Below are 16646 nucleotides of genomic sequence, written 5' to 3'. Positions count from 1 at the left end.
AGTTATTATTTTTTTTCGATAATAATTTCCTCTCAACTCCAACAAATGTTGTTTAAAACTTGATGAAGCTAGCATACAGTAGTTCCCCGGCATTAAAACTATTTGCAATCATGAGCAGTGCAAAACGTTTGTTTAATGTGCCATCAAGGAAGCCTATTTAAAGAATGACAAAATAATTTGGGGTGCAGCCCAAGTTTGTAGTTCATGTAACAACTACATGAACATGTTGAGGCTGTTTTATACAGCGGGCACAGAGATGCAACCGCCATGTATTCCCTAAACCTTTGTTCTTTTTTGCCTGCCCCGCCCCCCGATGCATATTCCTGACCTACCCAGATGTTTTCCTGGCCCTCCCAGGCTGAGAATCCTGGAGTCGACCTTGTCATATTGAAACTTGGCATTTCCCGTAAAAACCTCCAAGTAAAGAAACGAAACCATTGGCAGTGGGAGGAGCGGACGGGAGAAACGAAGATGAAAGTTTCCCATCTGGAAGAATATAGTACTCTGGAGCTGTCTGCCTCTGAAGCACATCTGCGCGTCATTCCCTTAGGTGAGTATTCCTCTTTATGAAATGCTCTATTAAACGTAAAACGTTTCGCATCAGCCTCAGTGTAATCTGGAATTTACCTGCATTTTGAGATGCTTTGTGAACGGGAAACAGCAAACCCATTTTAAAGATCAACAGCAAATCAGGATGATCCTAGCTTGTTGTTTGTGTTGTACTGTAGTCGTTACTGGCCATATGTACGAAACATTTTTCCGATTTCCGACCGTAAAAATGCCTTTTTTTCCTATTTTTTTCTATGTACCAGAGCAAAATGCGACTCCATAACTTCTTCAGTGAATATCAATTTGCTTCTGCGACTCAGTATTATAATTGGGTGTGTTTAGGGCGCCCCTTCCAGCACCTAATTGCATTGGCATGTATGAATGTTTTGCAACCATGACAGCGTTGGCAAACGTTTTCACTTACCACTAACTTCAAGTTGATGGTAATCCATTTGCAATCGGGAAGGGGTCCCAAGAGATCCCTTCCCCTTTGTGAATGGAAGCGGAAAAGTTTTTTAAGAGCAGGCAGTGGTCTCACTTGCCTACTCTTAAAAAATTAAAAGAAATCTTTTCATTAATTTTTTAAAGGCATCCAGTTTTCCTTTAAGGAAAACAGGCTGCAATAAAATCAAAAAGATTGCTTTATGTAAAAGCAATCACAGACATGGTGGCCTGCTGCCCCCATCTGGTCGTTGGTGTCATACATGGTGGGTAGTGAAATGCACTTGCTAAATCACTGTGATCGTGTAGCTGCGCCTATGCCTACAGCAGTCCTATGGCAGTGTGAGAGAACCAGTGCATGCCGACTCATCTACCATTCAAAGCAATTGAAAGAATGAGCTATGGTTTAAGCCTGGCATTGAATGGCAGAGGAGCAACGCACTGGGTTGCCACAGATAACGTGGGATCGAGCATCTTTCCGACTGCATGTTTGATCTGGGCACGGTTCCCTTAGAATCTACCTGAATTTCTGTTTCTCAATATAACCAGATGTATCCCTTTTCGATATATTTATTTACTTCTACTTTAGGGCTGCTTTGCATGGGTTTTAACGTATGCAAGATTTGTTTGAAATTTAAGACTGAGACTCAGACTTATACTCTGTTTGCGCAGAAATAGCGTAATTTTCTTTTTACGCTATTTCAGCACAAACTTAACTCAATTTTTATCCTTTGGAAAGTTATGGAGTTAACGTTGTTTTCTGGACGTGAAAACCTACTTTGCATCAATGAGATGCAAGGTAGTTCCCGTCCAAAAAAGGACGATATGGCCTTAGCTCCATATTTATCCCCCCTTGCTAAAATCCAGCACGGGCGATGGGGGCCTTAAATAATGGTGCTAAGCTTGCTTAGCGATATTATTTAACGCCTGGGTATGGGCAGGCGTTAGGGGACCTGTAGGCATATTTCCATGGTCAGAGACCATGGAAAGAGCCTACAGGTGCCATTCCCTGGCCCCAGGGACACCCACACCCACTCACACCAGAAGGACACCACAGGATGGGGGACCCATCCCAGGTAAGCCCCAGTAAGTATTTCTTTTTTAGTTCCCACTCGGGGCCCTGATTTAGGGCCCCCTGGATAGCGCTGGCCCCAATGGCCAAGCCCAGGGGACATTGGTCCCCTGGGCATGGCCATTCGGGTGGTGGTCATGGCTCCAGTCTTTACTAAGACAGGAGCCATGTCCATGGGGGTTGTACGCCAGAAAATTGCGCTACACTGCTTAGAGGCATTTTTTGTCTCTAAACAGTGTAGCGCCATAATTCGGCGCACAAGCTACGTTTTGCCCTACACCTCCCCCACCCTGTTAGCGTCCTTTACCAGGATGCTAACAGGGCATTAGAGCCGGCTAGCGTCATTCCATAAATATGGCGCCCTGCCGGCGTCTTGGAATGGGCAGGCCGACACCATACTTTTTCATGCAAAACTGCGCTAACGCAGTTTTGCGTAAAAAAGTATAAATCAGGGCCTGAATGTTACTAGTATTGACCCAAAAGAGTACTATGCCAATGATTCTAAGGAAATTAGGAATACTAACAAAATAGTCTTACTAATAATACTCCTGAGACTGATTTGCATCACTAGCTTGTAGAGATATCACTGGGAATGTAAGAGTAAGTGCTATTTACAAAGTCACGTACTGATTGTTTTCTGTAGATTTGAAGATATCATTAAATGCAGAATAGAGCACATAATGTGTAAAGAGATGTCATTTCTCAAGTCTCCTGTGGCTGGGGGCTCACAATTAAGGTGTGGTCTTTGACGTGGGATTTCACAGGAAGCGATGGGACAGGAATGACATAAAAGGAAAGGACATCAAAGGAGGTGGTATAATGTGATGTGCCAATGTGTCAAAGGCTCTGAACAGACTGACGTGGGTGTGTGGGTGAAGGCTGGGTGCAGTAATTGGGAGTTACACAGACTGGTGATTTGGGGCTGATTCTGGGGCTGAATGAGGAGGTAGTAAGACCTGGTGCTACAGAAGGTGGCAATGCATGGAGGCTTCTAATGGTGCTTTGGAGAAGATACTTCGGGGCATATTTATGAAAAGTGGTGCTGGACCTAGTGCAGCACCTCTTTTCTTGCGCCCCTTAGTGCCCCCCCCAACGCCACCATGTGTACGACATATTTAATATACGGCGCACCATGGCGGTAGTTAGGGAACTAGCGTCAGAATGTTTATGCTAATTTGATGCAGGATTAGTATCAAAAAGTTTGACGATAATCCTGCAAAACACTCAGAGGCCAATTGTAACCAATGGGAGCCTCCTTTTAATGCCTGATCAGAGCAGGCGTAAAAAGGGCTGAAAGAAATGATGCAAAGAAATCTTTTCCAGCCCCCCTTACAGGGGAACGCCCCTATTGCATACATTATGCATGCATTGTGCCACTTTGTAAATATGGCTTTGCGTTTTTGGCCATCTAACACCACATTACCGTAAAAAGAAATGATGCTAATGTGTTGTTAGAATGGAGCTAGGTGCTCTTCAATCTGGGCCATAGACGGCTAATGAAAATTAGCAGAAAGTGGCTAAGGATGGAGTCTGGTAGTTAAAGAGGTAGGATGCAGCAAGGGTGGCACAGGGGTACCGGGTGAGGTGATTAGGCGTGGAGCTTAGTAATATAGGACTGATATTAGAGAGATTGGAATGATGAGGCTGGCAAAGGAGATCTGAATTATGGGTGGGGTCAGCACAAGTGGTGCTGGGGGGCTGATACTAAAGAGGTGGAGGTGTTCCGTCTGTGCTTGGAGGACTCGTAATGAAGGGAGCGGGTGAATGCCTCAAGGCTGGCAGAGGGGTACAAGGAAGTTGAATCGATGCAGGTAATCCTGGACTAGTGTTGGGTTCAGGTTGAATGGTCTGTTGCTTGTACAGGGCAACTGGTACTTTTGGGGGTGTGGAATACATCGAGGCAGGAGTTAGAGTTTTTTAGTGCTAATGTGGGGTAAAGAGTTGCAAGAACCTGGCCAGGTCTCGTCGCGCTCTCTTTCCCTCATTTTTTCCCTTTTATTCACTATCCCTTTCGTGCGCTGTCCCTCCATTTCAGTTTTTAACTCTTAGTCAAATTTCGTTTTTTAACCTCCCTTCCTACCCCCCCTCTCTCTCTTTCTCTCTCATTTCTCTGTTATTGTCTTCTTTCAAACTTTCTACCAGCATCTTCCCCCTCCTATCTCATGTATTTCTCTCTCCCAACCACTCCCCTTCCCCTCGGTGTGTCTAGTTGCTCCACAGCAGCTGCAGGCTCTTCATGCATTCCTATGTTTCTTTTTTGTATTCTAATGAATGTCACCCTGTGTTTACAACATCAAATGTGAAACAACAAAACTCAGGATGCAAAATGATACCTGTACTAGATTTGTTCCTCATATCTGACACGTGTAAAACTAATCGCTGCCCCTGGCTAACTGCCTCACCCTTTTCCACTTTTTCCTGCAACCTCTCTATTGTCCAGCACTTTTCATTTGCCCACCATCCCACCACATCCTTTCTTTACTCACCTCTGCTCCTTGCTTCCTTTTCGTTGTCTCCCTTTCGCTCACCATTTCTTCCTACTTCACTTCCACTCTCTCTTTATCACATGCCCTCTCCCTTCCATTTAATTCCTGCCCTCTCTCTTTAATCTTCTATTGCCCTCATTTCTTTCTCTCTCTTTCTCTCTCTCGCTGTCTCTTCCTTTCTCCCCCTCCCTCCTTCCAAAGCTCTTTCATCTGAGATTTTAAATCCACAATTGTTAGGTTTAAGTAACTCCTCTACCCCTGCTTTTTAGAGTTGAGCCTGTGATGCATGCATCTCGCTTGCGAGACTGTTGTGTTCAGTAAAGGGCTTGGAACCGGTCTGTTGCTCACCATTTGTTGGTTTGCCTGGCATCATTTCCGTTTCTCTGTGTGGAGCAGGGATCAAGCACTAATTGATTCAACTTAATTAGTACCCGTCCGCTGCTCCCAGCGTGATCAAGGAACTATTTGTTCTTTTTAACTTCTAGTGCCCCGCAAATAGAAGGCTTGTGACTGTCAAAAACTTGCTCAGTAGGACAAACAAAATTACTACGTTTTATTGTTTAAAGCTAACTTTTTTATTTTGCTGAGTCCTCTTTCCTCAGTTTCCAGGCATGTTTTCTTTTGTATTTGCTTGTGGTTGCTGTCGTCAAAAGATGACAATTAACTTGTTCTAAATATGGGAGACCTATTCCATTGCAAATGCTTGTAATATGTGATGTTAGCCAATACCTTTTTTATTTTAATAAAATTGTATGTGTAATATAATTATTTAAATGGGTGTTTACCCAGCCCTCTTAATCCATTGGTCTGTTTTTGTATTATTCACATTTCAGATATGGCATGGGGCAAAGGGTCAGCCCCTTTCAGCCATTGAGTAACTTCACAATGAGTGATGACATTCTACCCTTTCAGCACACAAAGTAGTTCCCTTCAATGCCAGGGACTACTATGACAGTGTGTGCTGTGTGAGACAAAATAATCTTTTTGCTTTTAGACATATGAGGGCTCTGTGGTATTTTCCATAGTAAAAATTAGCAAAAACATTTAAAAAAAACTGCATTGACAAAGCCAAAAGGTCAAAAGGCCTAAATGCCAACACCAGACATATTGGCTCTGCCAATGCTTGTCGCTTTGGTAGTAGACAGATTTATAATTTAACCTACAGAACTACATATACTAGAATGCAAAGTAAAACCAAGACTGGATGAACCATGCACACCGGCCTTGGGACAGTTTCACATCTCTTCTACAGCCACCATATTGCATCTCTCTTCTTCCCTCTATTTCCTTCCTCTCCTCTGTCCCTCGACTCCCTCGTGTCACTCCCACTTCTTGGTTCAGCTACCTTCACCTGTGGCCATTCCTCTGCATCTCTATCAATTCCGCCCTCACCCCCGCATTGCCCCTCCCTCTACTGCCCCTCTACCCATTATGACTTGTCCGCCCCCACTCTTCCTCCACCTGCCTTTCTCGCCCTTCTCCCTGAGCACCTCTCAGGCTACAGAGAATAAAGAGGTGCTACTAATAAATTGTAATATACATTTCACACGTGATGCCTTTTTTATATTACTTTTGTGGGGAGAGTTTGTTGTAATTTAGCAGCAATCCGAAAATGTAGTAACCTCTGTGATCTGAGAGCTCCTGACAAGCAGAAAACCTTTTACCCTTTTCATGTTAGTTAAGTTCATTTTTGCTGTCCTAAAATCCCCTCAGTTTGCACCCCCAATGCTAGGGTGGTCTATCCGCAGATACTGCTGTGTCTGAGTTTGCAGACTGAATTTATCTTGAACTAACATGTCTCATTCTTCCCTAGTCTCACAAGTCAATCTCTACAACTCAGCACGTCTTGAGCACCAGGTCACAGCACAGACCCCGTCTCCTTGGTAAGTAAAATAATGTGTTGCTGTCTTTATTCTTGGCCAACCAGAAAACCTTCGACACTTGAATAACTGAGCCTAAGACTAAACCCGAAATTAAAAAAACACTGGTCTAACCACTAACTTTGGGTTTTAGAGTAGCGTGTAACTCGTTGCAAAGTGTTTTAGAGCCTCGTTAAGGGTAGTAGGTGCCATATAAATGTAATTACGATTCAATTCAATGTTAAACTGTAGTTCGTTGTTGAGACACAACTTTTCCCTCCTCGGGCTACTATGCTTCATCCTCTTTTAGGGTTATGCAATGCTAGGTATGATCGTGGTAAGGGCCTGATTTATGAAACGTTATCACCGCCTTTGCATCATTTTTACAAAATATTATGGGGCATATTTATACTCCATTTGCCCTGAATTTGCGTCATTTTTTTTAATGCAAATTCAGCTCAAAACGAACTCCATATATCTATATTTTGATGTTAGACCCGTGTAACGTCAAAATATTGGAGTTTGCATTTTTTAGTTGTGTGAACCTACCTTGTGTCAATGAGATACAAGGTCGACGTTCCCATCTAAAAATTGGTGCTAACCCCATAGCCCCATATTTATCCCCTGTCCTAAAATGATGCACGGGTGGGAGGCGGGATTAAATAATGGTGCAAAGCTTGCTTTCCACCATTATTTAACGCCTGGGTCAGACCAGGCGTTAGGGGACCCATTTCCATGGTTGAACACCATGGAATGGGTCCACAGGTGCCCTCCTCAAGCCCCAGGAACACCCCCACCCACACAAGAGGGACACCAGAGGATGGGGGCCCCATCCCAGGTAAGTAGGGTAAGTATAGGTAAGTCATTTTTTGTTTTTAATTAAAGAACAATCGGGGGCCCAACTTGGGTCCCCCTGCATGGCACAGGGTGCAATGGCCATGCCCCGGGGACACTGGTCCCCTGTGCTGGGAATTGGGTTGGTGGGCATGACTCCTGTCTTTTCTAAGACAGGAGTCATGTGGTATGGATGGTTTTGCGTCAGAAAATGACACTAGGCTGGTTAGAGGCATTTTTTTTGCCTTTAACCAGCCTAACGTAATTTTTTGGTGCAAAACCCCCTTCTCCCATACGCAAAAAATTACGCAAAGGCGGCGCTAACGATTGTACGACGAAACAACGACTTAAAAAACAACTACTGCCTTAACAACGAGGTCGGAACACCGACCTCGTTGCTACTACTAATGATTTTACCACAAATGCCTTAGCAACGATATTTCGTTGTAAAGGCATTCCTGATAAAATCATTAGCAATAGGCACCATTCACCCTACATCCCTCACCCCACCCCCCCAACCCCACCACAAAACCTAAAACCCCCTGACCCCCCACCCACTCCCCAAACCAAAAACGCCCCACCCCCCCAACCCCACCCTAAAACCTAAAACCCCCTGACCCCCCACCAACTCCCCAAAACCAAAAACGCCCCCACCCACTCCCCAAAACCAAAAACACCCCACCCCCAACCCCACCCCAAAACCTAAAACCCCCTGACCCCCCACCCACTCCCCAAAACCAAAAACGCCCCACCCCCCAACCCCACCCCAAAACCTAAAACCCCCTGACCCCCCACCCACTCCCCAAAACCAAAAACGCCCCACCCTAAAACCTAAAACCCCCTGACCCCCCACCCACTCCCCAAAACCAAAAACGCCCCACCCCCCCAACCCCACCCTAAAACCTAAAACCCCCTGACCCCCCACCCACTCCCCAAAACCAAAAACGCCCCACCCCCCCAACCCCACCCCAAAACCTAAAACCCCCTGACCCCCACCCCCTCCCCAAAACCTAAACCCACCACTTACCTTTGCCAACTCCCTTCTTTGTACCTTAACCACGCATGTTCGTTGTTCAGAACATACGTAGTTAAGGCACAAAAAACCGGAGTCGTGGTTAAAAAAAGCGTTGTTGCGCTTTCGTTAACCACGACTTTCGGAAAAAAAAAGTCGTAAAAAAGGATGTTTCCCGGCGCTAACTTTTCATAAGTCAGGCCCTAAGTGCTTTGCCACCAAAGAAATCTCCTGGTGCTAAACTAGATTGCTTAGATCGGGTATGTGCTGTATGTAGCAGATGGAAAGTGGAAGCTGGTTCGAGTTGAGAGACCAGGAAGAAAAAAAGAAAGTTTTCCCAAATGGGCCTGCAGATTTGCTGAACTGCGAGCAGAAAAATGTCACATTTTCCCAACTAGAGTGTTTGCACACCTTTGTACCCTTGTTCAAGAGATTAGTATTAGGTTGTTTAAACACATGTACCCGTTCGTTCGCTCTCTTTATGAACTCATGCACACTATATGATTTATTTCAACACATTTCAGGCAACATATTGGGGTAAAAGATACATATGTATCATTGCTTCCTGAGAACATAAAGAAAAATGTGAAGATATCTTCATTTATTAACAAATTTGCTCATTATGTTTTTGCAATTTTCATTTAAATAAATGTAAACCCTGGAACATTTAACAAGGAAATATTGCACTGAACATCTGAAGTCCTGCAATATCTAATATGTGAGGGTTTTCCTATGGAATTGAGGGCCTAATGTATCAAAGGGTTTTACCCATTCTATGTCTGTGGGAAAATGTGTTCATACATAAGGGCTTTAGGGCCTGATTTATACTTTTTTAACGCCGCATTTGCGTCAAATATAATTGTATTTTGTAAATTTGCGCTGCTGTTGTGTCAAAATATTACGCAAATGCGGCGCTAAAAAAGTATAAATCAGGCCCTTAGGCCCATATTTATATTTTTTAGTGCCGTATTTGCGTGATTTTTGACACAAAAGAGGCGCAAACTTACAAAATAGAATTATATTTTTTACGTTTGCACCGCTTTTGCGTAAAAAAATGATGCAAATGCAGCGCTAAAAAAGTATAAATATGGGGCTTAGTGTCCACAACCAATGATGCAATTCGAGCTCAGTTCACTAAACAGCAGCAAAATAGCTATTCATAGTGCACTGTTCAGGAATCCATTGATGCAAACAAGACCTCGTTAACCTGACTGGCTAGCCAGGAGAATACAATGAAGATGAAATGTGACATATTTTTAGTAACCTTTTTGCAACACATGACAATTCCCTCTGGGAATGCTGAGGAATAGATGGGTGCATGTTCCCCTCAATAAATAGAAAAGGAGAATTAGGTGCTTTTCAGCTCTTGCTGCTGTCAGTGGGCACAGCAGTATAAGTGCACCCTCTCTTTCTTAAACTGAAGATTGTTTGGGGTTAAGGTTATCATAAACCCTGAGACAGAAAAGAGAACTCCAGAGTTTATTGGACAGTTGTAATAGGGCGGGTGAAAACAAAGATGCGCGTGAAGGGTGGTGTAAAGTACATTGGTAACTATTTCTACAAATAAAAAGATATGTACAGCCACGTAGAGATAGTCTGAGTCTTCTGGGTCCCACGGCAAATTTATTTTTAGATACATGAAGCTGGGTTCAGCACACTGAAGCCTAAAGGTCTGTGTGCTAGGCACCTGTACGTGAAACATGCCTGTTGCCACATCATTAATGCTTCAGAAATGGGACAGCTGAAAATGGATGGTATTGATGTCAGATAGAGATTGGAATCCTAGCCTCAGCCCAGAGAAGCTTTTCTTTCCCAGCGGCTCTATTGGCTGTTGGGATGCACCTTTCCGCCTCCACTGGAGTGCCTCCATTGAACTGACTGAGGGACTCTATTTAATATCTGAAGGGCCCGCTTATGGCTCCCTGATCCTCGTTCCTGTCACTTTCTTCCCCTTCCCCTTCTTGTGTCCACAACTGCTAACTCTCTCCTTCCCGTCCCACGTTTCTGTGTCTCGCTTTTCCTTTGTCCCACCTACCCCCTCGCTCTGGTTCAACCTCCTCTTCTTCCCTCTTTTCTGTATGTCTGGCAATTCATTTATCTTGCCCCAGTGGTTAATTTGTAATGGAATGAGTGCCCTGCCCAAACTCTGCCCAGAAGCCCGCGGTTGGTGCATCAATGAATTCTAATGCTGCTCGTACTAAATACCCCCCTCCCACCCCAACCCCAGGCCTCTTTTATCGGCTAAATGAACCCCCTGCGGCTGTATCTCATTTTTGCAAGTTCCTTCGTTCTCTCTTTGTATCAGTTTTTTCCTCTTTATAGTCTTTCACCTTCTGTGTGTTTTTTCCCTCTCTTGATAATTCTATGGTGCAGAAAAATAAGTGCCGATCTCCAAAAATGAGTGCCAGTCGCACCAACAGACAACCACCGGCTCAACTTAAGCACTGTCTTGTCCAAATTCCCTTGTCAACATCCCCCCTCTTTCCATGTAGCTCCCTCCTCTGTGTGCTACTCTTTCCCAAGTTTGCTCCTCTGTTTCGTTCCTGGAACCCGCCTTCTCATGGGTCTCTCTCTTTTTTCCCTCCAGCCGCAGCACCCTCATGTTCCTCCCTCCGCCTCACTCTTTCCTTTGTGTCTCTTCTGTGTCACCTGCATGCCCGTCCTTCCTAATGACTTCTCCTTTGTACCACTGGGGCTGGGGATTGTATTTCGTGTAGAAACGAAGCGCTTTCTACATTGAAGGCCCCTTGTCTACACTCCATTCCTCTTTTTAGTTTCCATGTCGTGTGAAGATCCAATGGCAAGGGAGTCTTCATTATAGTTCTTTATTTTTCTATATCATTGAAAGTAACGAAGGCTTCCTTGCCATGCACTTTTTTTTCATGTACATACAAAAACACGGCGTCAGTGACGTAAACTGTCTTACGTTTCTTAAAATTATCTAGCTTTAATGCGCTTACGTTGACTGCATTCTCACAGGTCTATTGGCTATGTCCGTGTGTGTTCATAATTTCTAGCCCTGCCTGTGCCCCAGTGTTTAATTTGTAAATACAAAGGTGCCGGTGCCGAAAGCCCTCCTCTTAAACACGCGGCTGCTGCAATTAAATGTGTGAACACGGAATACTGAGGCGGTGTAATCCTGAAGCCATCCTGGGCCTCTTCAATCCATATAAAGCCACTCCCTGCCCCTTCAGCTCACCGTTGCAGATTTCAACTTTCTTCCTTTGTGACGCTTTTTCGCTTTTCCCTTTTTCCGTTTTTCCCATAAGTGACTTTTGCTCGCAGCAAATACTTGAGGCAGAAGAATAAGCCCCGGCCCTTAATAATAAGTAATAATAAGTGCCGGTGCCCAGCATCGGAAACTACAAGCACCAGTTAAGCACAGCTGTGCCCTCTCTCCACTAGCACAGAGTCTGTCAGTAAAGGCCAATATCGAGTACTCTGGCCAGCTGGCTTTTAAATTCCTGTGATGATGATGAGAACCACGCTGTCCCGTCTTCACACAGAGCTCTCCCATTCACCCTGATATAGATGACACATCTCCCCGTCCTGCCAAGCCCTACCACTCATTCAACAGGACATGTTACTTCCGTTTCAACTAATCCAGGTTTACAGTAGGGGTTGTGGACATTTCTGAATGGGTTCGCTTGTAATCAGTTAACAACAAAAAACATGTAGCTAAGACGGTCTTCATAAAACAAGCAGATCATGTCCTACCCTGAAACGGCTTGCAAGTTTACTCCTGTCAAAGAGCTGTCAAATGACAATAAATGTGTGTTCAAGTTGCCAATAGGGAAATAAACATCCCCAATGAATGGGCGTGTAGGAGAAAGGCTTCTTTAGGGGAGAAATACGTCCCCCCCTTCCCTGCCGTGATGAACAGGGACGTGTTAAGGCAAAGGGCAAGTTGCTCTAGCCCGGGGCCCCAGCCTCTCAGGGGCCCCCTGATAGAGGCAACTCTGTTCTACAAAGAGTCTTGCCCTGATGACCTTTAATGCTTCTTGATTTTTATGTAACATCAATAAAAAGTTTCTTTTAGCTCAAAGTAGGACCTCGCATATAAGAAATGGAGGGGTGTCACGGAGATTACTTGCAGTAATATTAGTGAGCTGCTGCTGTGTTCCAGTATTAAAAATATACATCACTTTAGATGTAAACAAATTTAGAATGTGGAGAAGTATGACTGTGCACTGTCAATGACCTGGCCAAAGAGGGCATGAAAGAGCTGAAATTGGATCATATAGTCAAAGCTGTTTGGAACAGGGGCTTCAAAATAAGTTTGGCACTGGGCCCGTAAAATCCTTAAGATGTCGCCTGGTGATGAAGGAAACAAAAGAAAAATATTCAACATGCAAATGCACATTTGTGTTGCATTTTAATTTGCAGAATTATACAATTACAGTTACAATTTCGCCTGTGCCATTATTTACTCAATTGACTGTGGTAGAGAACAATTGTATGGATATTCATAAAAAAATCATACATTTGCTCTAAAAATACAAATAACTTTAAAGGGTTTTTTATTCTTCCAGTTTGTCAATCAAGCCCAATGTCTTTGTCATTTGCATACATTTTTTGATGGAAGGTTCCCTCTGCAGTTTCCAGATTGTCCTAACAGGTTGCCTCTTTATGACCATCTTTTGCAGTGAACACAATGAGTTACTTACCGAATGCAGTAGAAGACTACTGGGCAGAGGAAAACTCAGAAGGCTATGTGGATGTCACCCTGCAAAGTGCTGTGGTACCCTCTGACGGGAAGCTGTACGTGATGTTCCATGGGACCTCCGTGCAGGCTGCTGAATCAATCATCAAGCATGGATTCAAAAGATCAAGCGACGGCACATTGGGGAAGGGGGTGTATGTAAGCAGGCAGTTTGAGAAAGCAAACAGTTATCCTCCGCATTTGAGGGAGAACAATGTGGTCTTGAGAGTAAGGGTCAATGTCGGAAGAGTCATAAGGATAGACAGAAGAGGGCACCCCCTTCAGAAAACCTGGCACAGCAAGTACGATACTGCCTGGATACCTCCAATGGCTGCCGTGGGTTTGGGGCAATTGGAAGAAGACTGTGTTTCTAATCCAAACAGAATCAAAGTAATTGATGTGGATTTTGCACCTTCGGAGCAAATTCTTAGGCAGCTGAGGGGATTGATATCACCCAGAAACAGAAGGATCCAATGATAATGCAGATTGTCAGATACTAAAGTTAAAAAAACCTGTAAGACCTAATTTGCTGGAGGTGAATTATTTCTTGCGTAGAAAATGCTGTTCCTGTATTTTGTTACTATATAGAATAAACATTATCATGTTTAACATTCTGAATAGTTGTAGACTGACATTTCTTTCTACTAACATTGTTTAAAATTCTGTGCCGAAATTTCTGCAAACACCATGGAATTCTGGCTTGGCTGAAAATGCTTATTTTCACTTTTTGTTCTATAGACACCTGGGCTATTTGTAGAATAAACTGGATTTAAGTCTTCAGTATTTTACATTCTTCTAGCTTCTGAAAACTCCAATTGAGTAAAAATCCAGAATTTTTAAAAGACACAATAAATACATTTCTCGTCTGCCAAAACTTGCCATTTTTGCAAATACCTCTAATTTGGCCTTTTCCCCTCACTCCTAACCCCAAGAGCAATTTGTCCTCTAAAAGTGAAGAATTGTGTTTCTGATATTCCTCCTGAGCCATGTTTTAATTGCAATGTTTTATACATTAGTGGAACACATAAACTAAGACATTGGAAAGACTTACCTTGAAGAAGGCCAGCAAACATATACCTGCCAATCATCCATTACATGCTTGTTTTTTTTCCTTCACTCAATCCCTATCATCAATGGCTGTTATGATGTACTGCACAGAACTTCCTTAGTGGACCAAGAATGTATCTGTTACACTGGAAGAGATGGTATGGGTATAATTGCATACTAAGTTCAGCTCCCAGCGAGGGAGAAGTCAACATCATCCTAAGGCACATTAAAGTGAACTGACTAAGCAAAGTGTTTGGTTGTTCCAGCAGACACAACAAACCTTGCTGGAGATGGAAACTAGACTTCCCTGTGTCTTTCACTGTGGAGTAAACAAAAACCCTGGCATGTGTTTATTGTGCTTATTAATTCTGTTTTTCAAGGATTACATTTAAAGAACATATTGGGTAAGTTTCAGCTTTGCAATTAAAAGTATTTAAATAAGCATAATAATGGTCTTTCCCATCAAGCGATTATATCCACATAAGGTAATTCACATATTTTGGGTCTTTCATGAAAGGAAGATAATCTCAGGGACAGGTTTCAAGTAAGTGATTATTCACTTGGCTATTTGTCTCCTTTTCTGTTTAGTGGTAAATAATAATCCTCCAGTTTCTGGAGAAATGGTAAAGATGGAAGTTTCCTCTACTATAAAAACAGTATGGAGGAGGAAATTAAGGAGACGAATTCTACTCCATGGTCACGGCTTGCTCCCGAAAATCAATACTTTTCAATTACCATCAAATTCTAAATCAGGCCAAAAAATAAATATTTGTCTTTCAGTATCCAAAAGGTCTATCCCAAATCTTATGGAAAAACTAATGCATTGATGAAGTTTCACTTCAAACTGAGTGTTCAGGCACATGTAGCAAGTAGAATAACAAACCCCTCAAAAAATGCCGACTCCAACAATGTGGCCTCAAACTTCCAAAAGTTTGTGTTTATTTCACATTAAGCCATCCACTGGCATCCACAGGGACTCACAGTCTGAACTTGAATCTCCTGCACACTCCTCATCATTTCTGACAAATCTAAGTATGAATACCCCTCACAGTAATGCAGTCAGAGCCTACTGCTGCAGCTGATACTTTGTCTGTCCTCTAGGACTTCAGTCCCTCTTTCAATGACAGTGTTTCTCTAATCTCCTGTCTTCCAATTTGATCTTACTTGACCTCTCTGTGCTCCTAAACATGGTGGTTCACACAATCCTACCTGATACCCTGTGTGCTCTGAGTACCACATGTACTATCCGTGACTAGTTCACACCCTACAATTTATATTTATATTGTGAAGATTTCTGGTTCTTATCTTATTGGTCTCATCCAACCTTCTTGCGCCTTCTTTTCATACCACACACCAACATCCTTGGAAACATATTCACCATATTAAGGTCTGAATGGCATCGATTTACCAAATACATCTTTTGCTTTCAATTCTCACCTTTATTGACTCCCAAATGGCTTTCCAACATTGGGATTTGCTGCATTAATACTTAGCTGACTGACTTCCATTTATCAATAGTTCTTGCAGCCATCGCTTCAATTATCTCTTTCCCTTCTGTTTTTATTGCCCCATCATAATAAACCTTTCATCTGTGTTCAACAGTCACGTTCATGGTGAACTGTGTGTCCCTGCAACTTCTATAGATGTCACCTCCCGAAACTAGGACAGTCCAGATCCATCTTTTATTCTACTTATCCAAGCTAGTAAAAAATAGTTTATCAATGAGAAAGCCAAACACTTGTATCAGACTGCAATATTCCTTTTTCTGCCCCGTGACACCTTACCTTTGTACCAGCATTGTTCAACTTGCCCTGCATCAACTACAACTACCATATCAGCAACAGGCCATACAACTCGCTACTGAAATCAAACCTGTAAACAAATTCCCTATCCTAGTGTTCCATTAATTTTATGCTACTCAGCCTCTATGTTGCACATAACTCCTCATCATACAACCCCTACTGCTACCTCTAGTTTAAATTCCTCAACCTCACCACCATAACACCATCTCACACCTCTTGTGGATTCACATTCTTCACCATCCTTTCCTCCTTGCAGTGGAATAAGCTATCACTGGATCCAAAAGCATTGACTCCTTTTACCATGCTTTTAAAAGTCCTCAAGAGTGACCTTCTGCATCAGAAAACACAACACTACGTTGGCTACAATCATCAGGCTACACAGTAATAACATGTAATCATGGATACCATATTCCAAGCCAGGTTTTCATTCTACAAACAAGTGCAATGTAGAGCCTATGTCCAATTTGTTCTATTGAAGGATGCAAACCACCCCTGGCAACTGTCCATACTGATTCCAGGGGCCTTGTGCTCCAGGAGGCCAAGGCGCCTGGTCAGGTGCTGCAGGAGACTGAGACCTGTGGCTATAGGTTCTTGAGATTCGCACTATCAGATCTGTGGCTCTAGGATCTCAGTCTATCTAGCTAGGGGCTACCAACCAACCCAAGGGCTCAGGGACACCTGGCACTTTAACTTCAACATTTCAAACCTGCCAGGTCTCATAGAACCAAACTTTGGTGGACAGCGTTCTCAACAGAAATTGTTTCCTATCGAGGAATGATGCAAACTGCTGGTCTCAAGTAGAGACATGGTTCACCAAGCACCGTAGCATAGCCGACCCCCAG

The 16646-nt window shown here is 43.3% G+C and overlaps 1 long non-coding RNA gene across 1 annotated transcript; it reads left to right on the top strand.

The window, feature by feature from the left end:
* Positions 1 to 342: 342 nt before the first annotated feature.
* On the top strand, positions 343 to 13573 carry LOC138285267 (uncharacterized). The gene is made up of 3 exons (XR_011201555.1): positions 343 to 550; positions 6362 to 6431; positions 12900 to 13573. It is a non-coding gene; the product is annotated as an uncharacterized lncRNA (long non-coding RNA).
* Positions 13574 to 16646: the final 3073 nt, after the last annotated feature.

The sequence above is a fragment of the Pleurodeles waltl genome, chromosome 3_1 (assembly GCF_031143425.1).
Source record: "Pleurodeles waltl isolate 20211129_DDA chromosome 3_1, aPleWal1.hap1.20221129, whole genome shotgun sequence".
NCBI lineage: Eukaryota > Metazoa > Chordata > Amphibia > Caudata > Salamandridae > Pleurodeles > Pleurodeles waltl.
The sequence above is the reverse complement of the archived record's forward strand: the minus strand, read 5'-3'. Positions and strand labels throughout refer to the sequence as shown.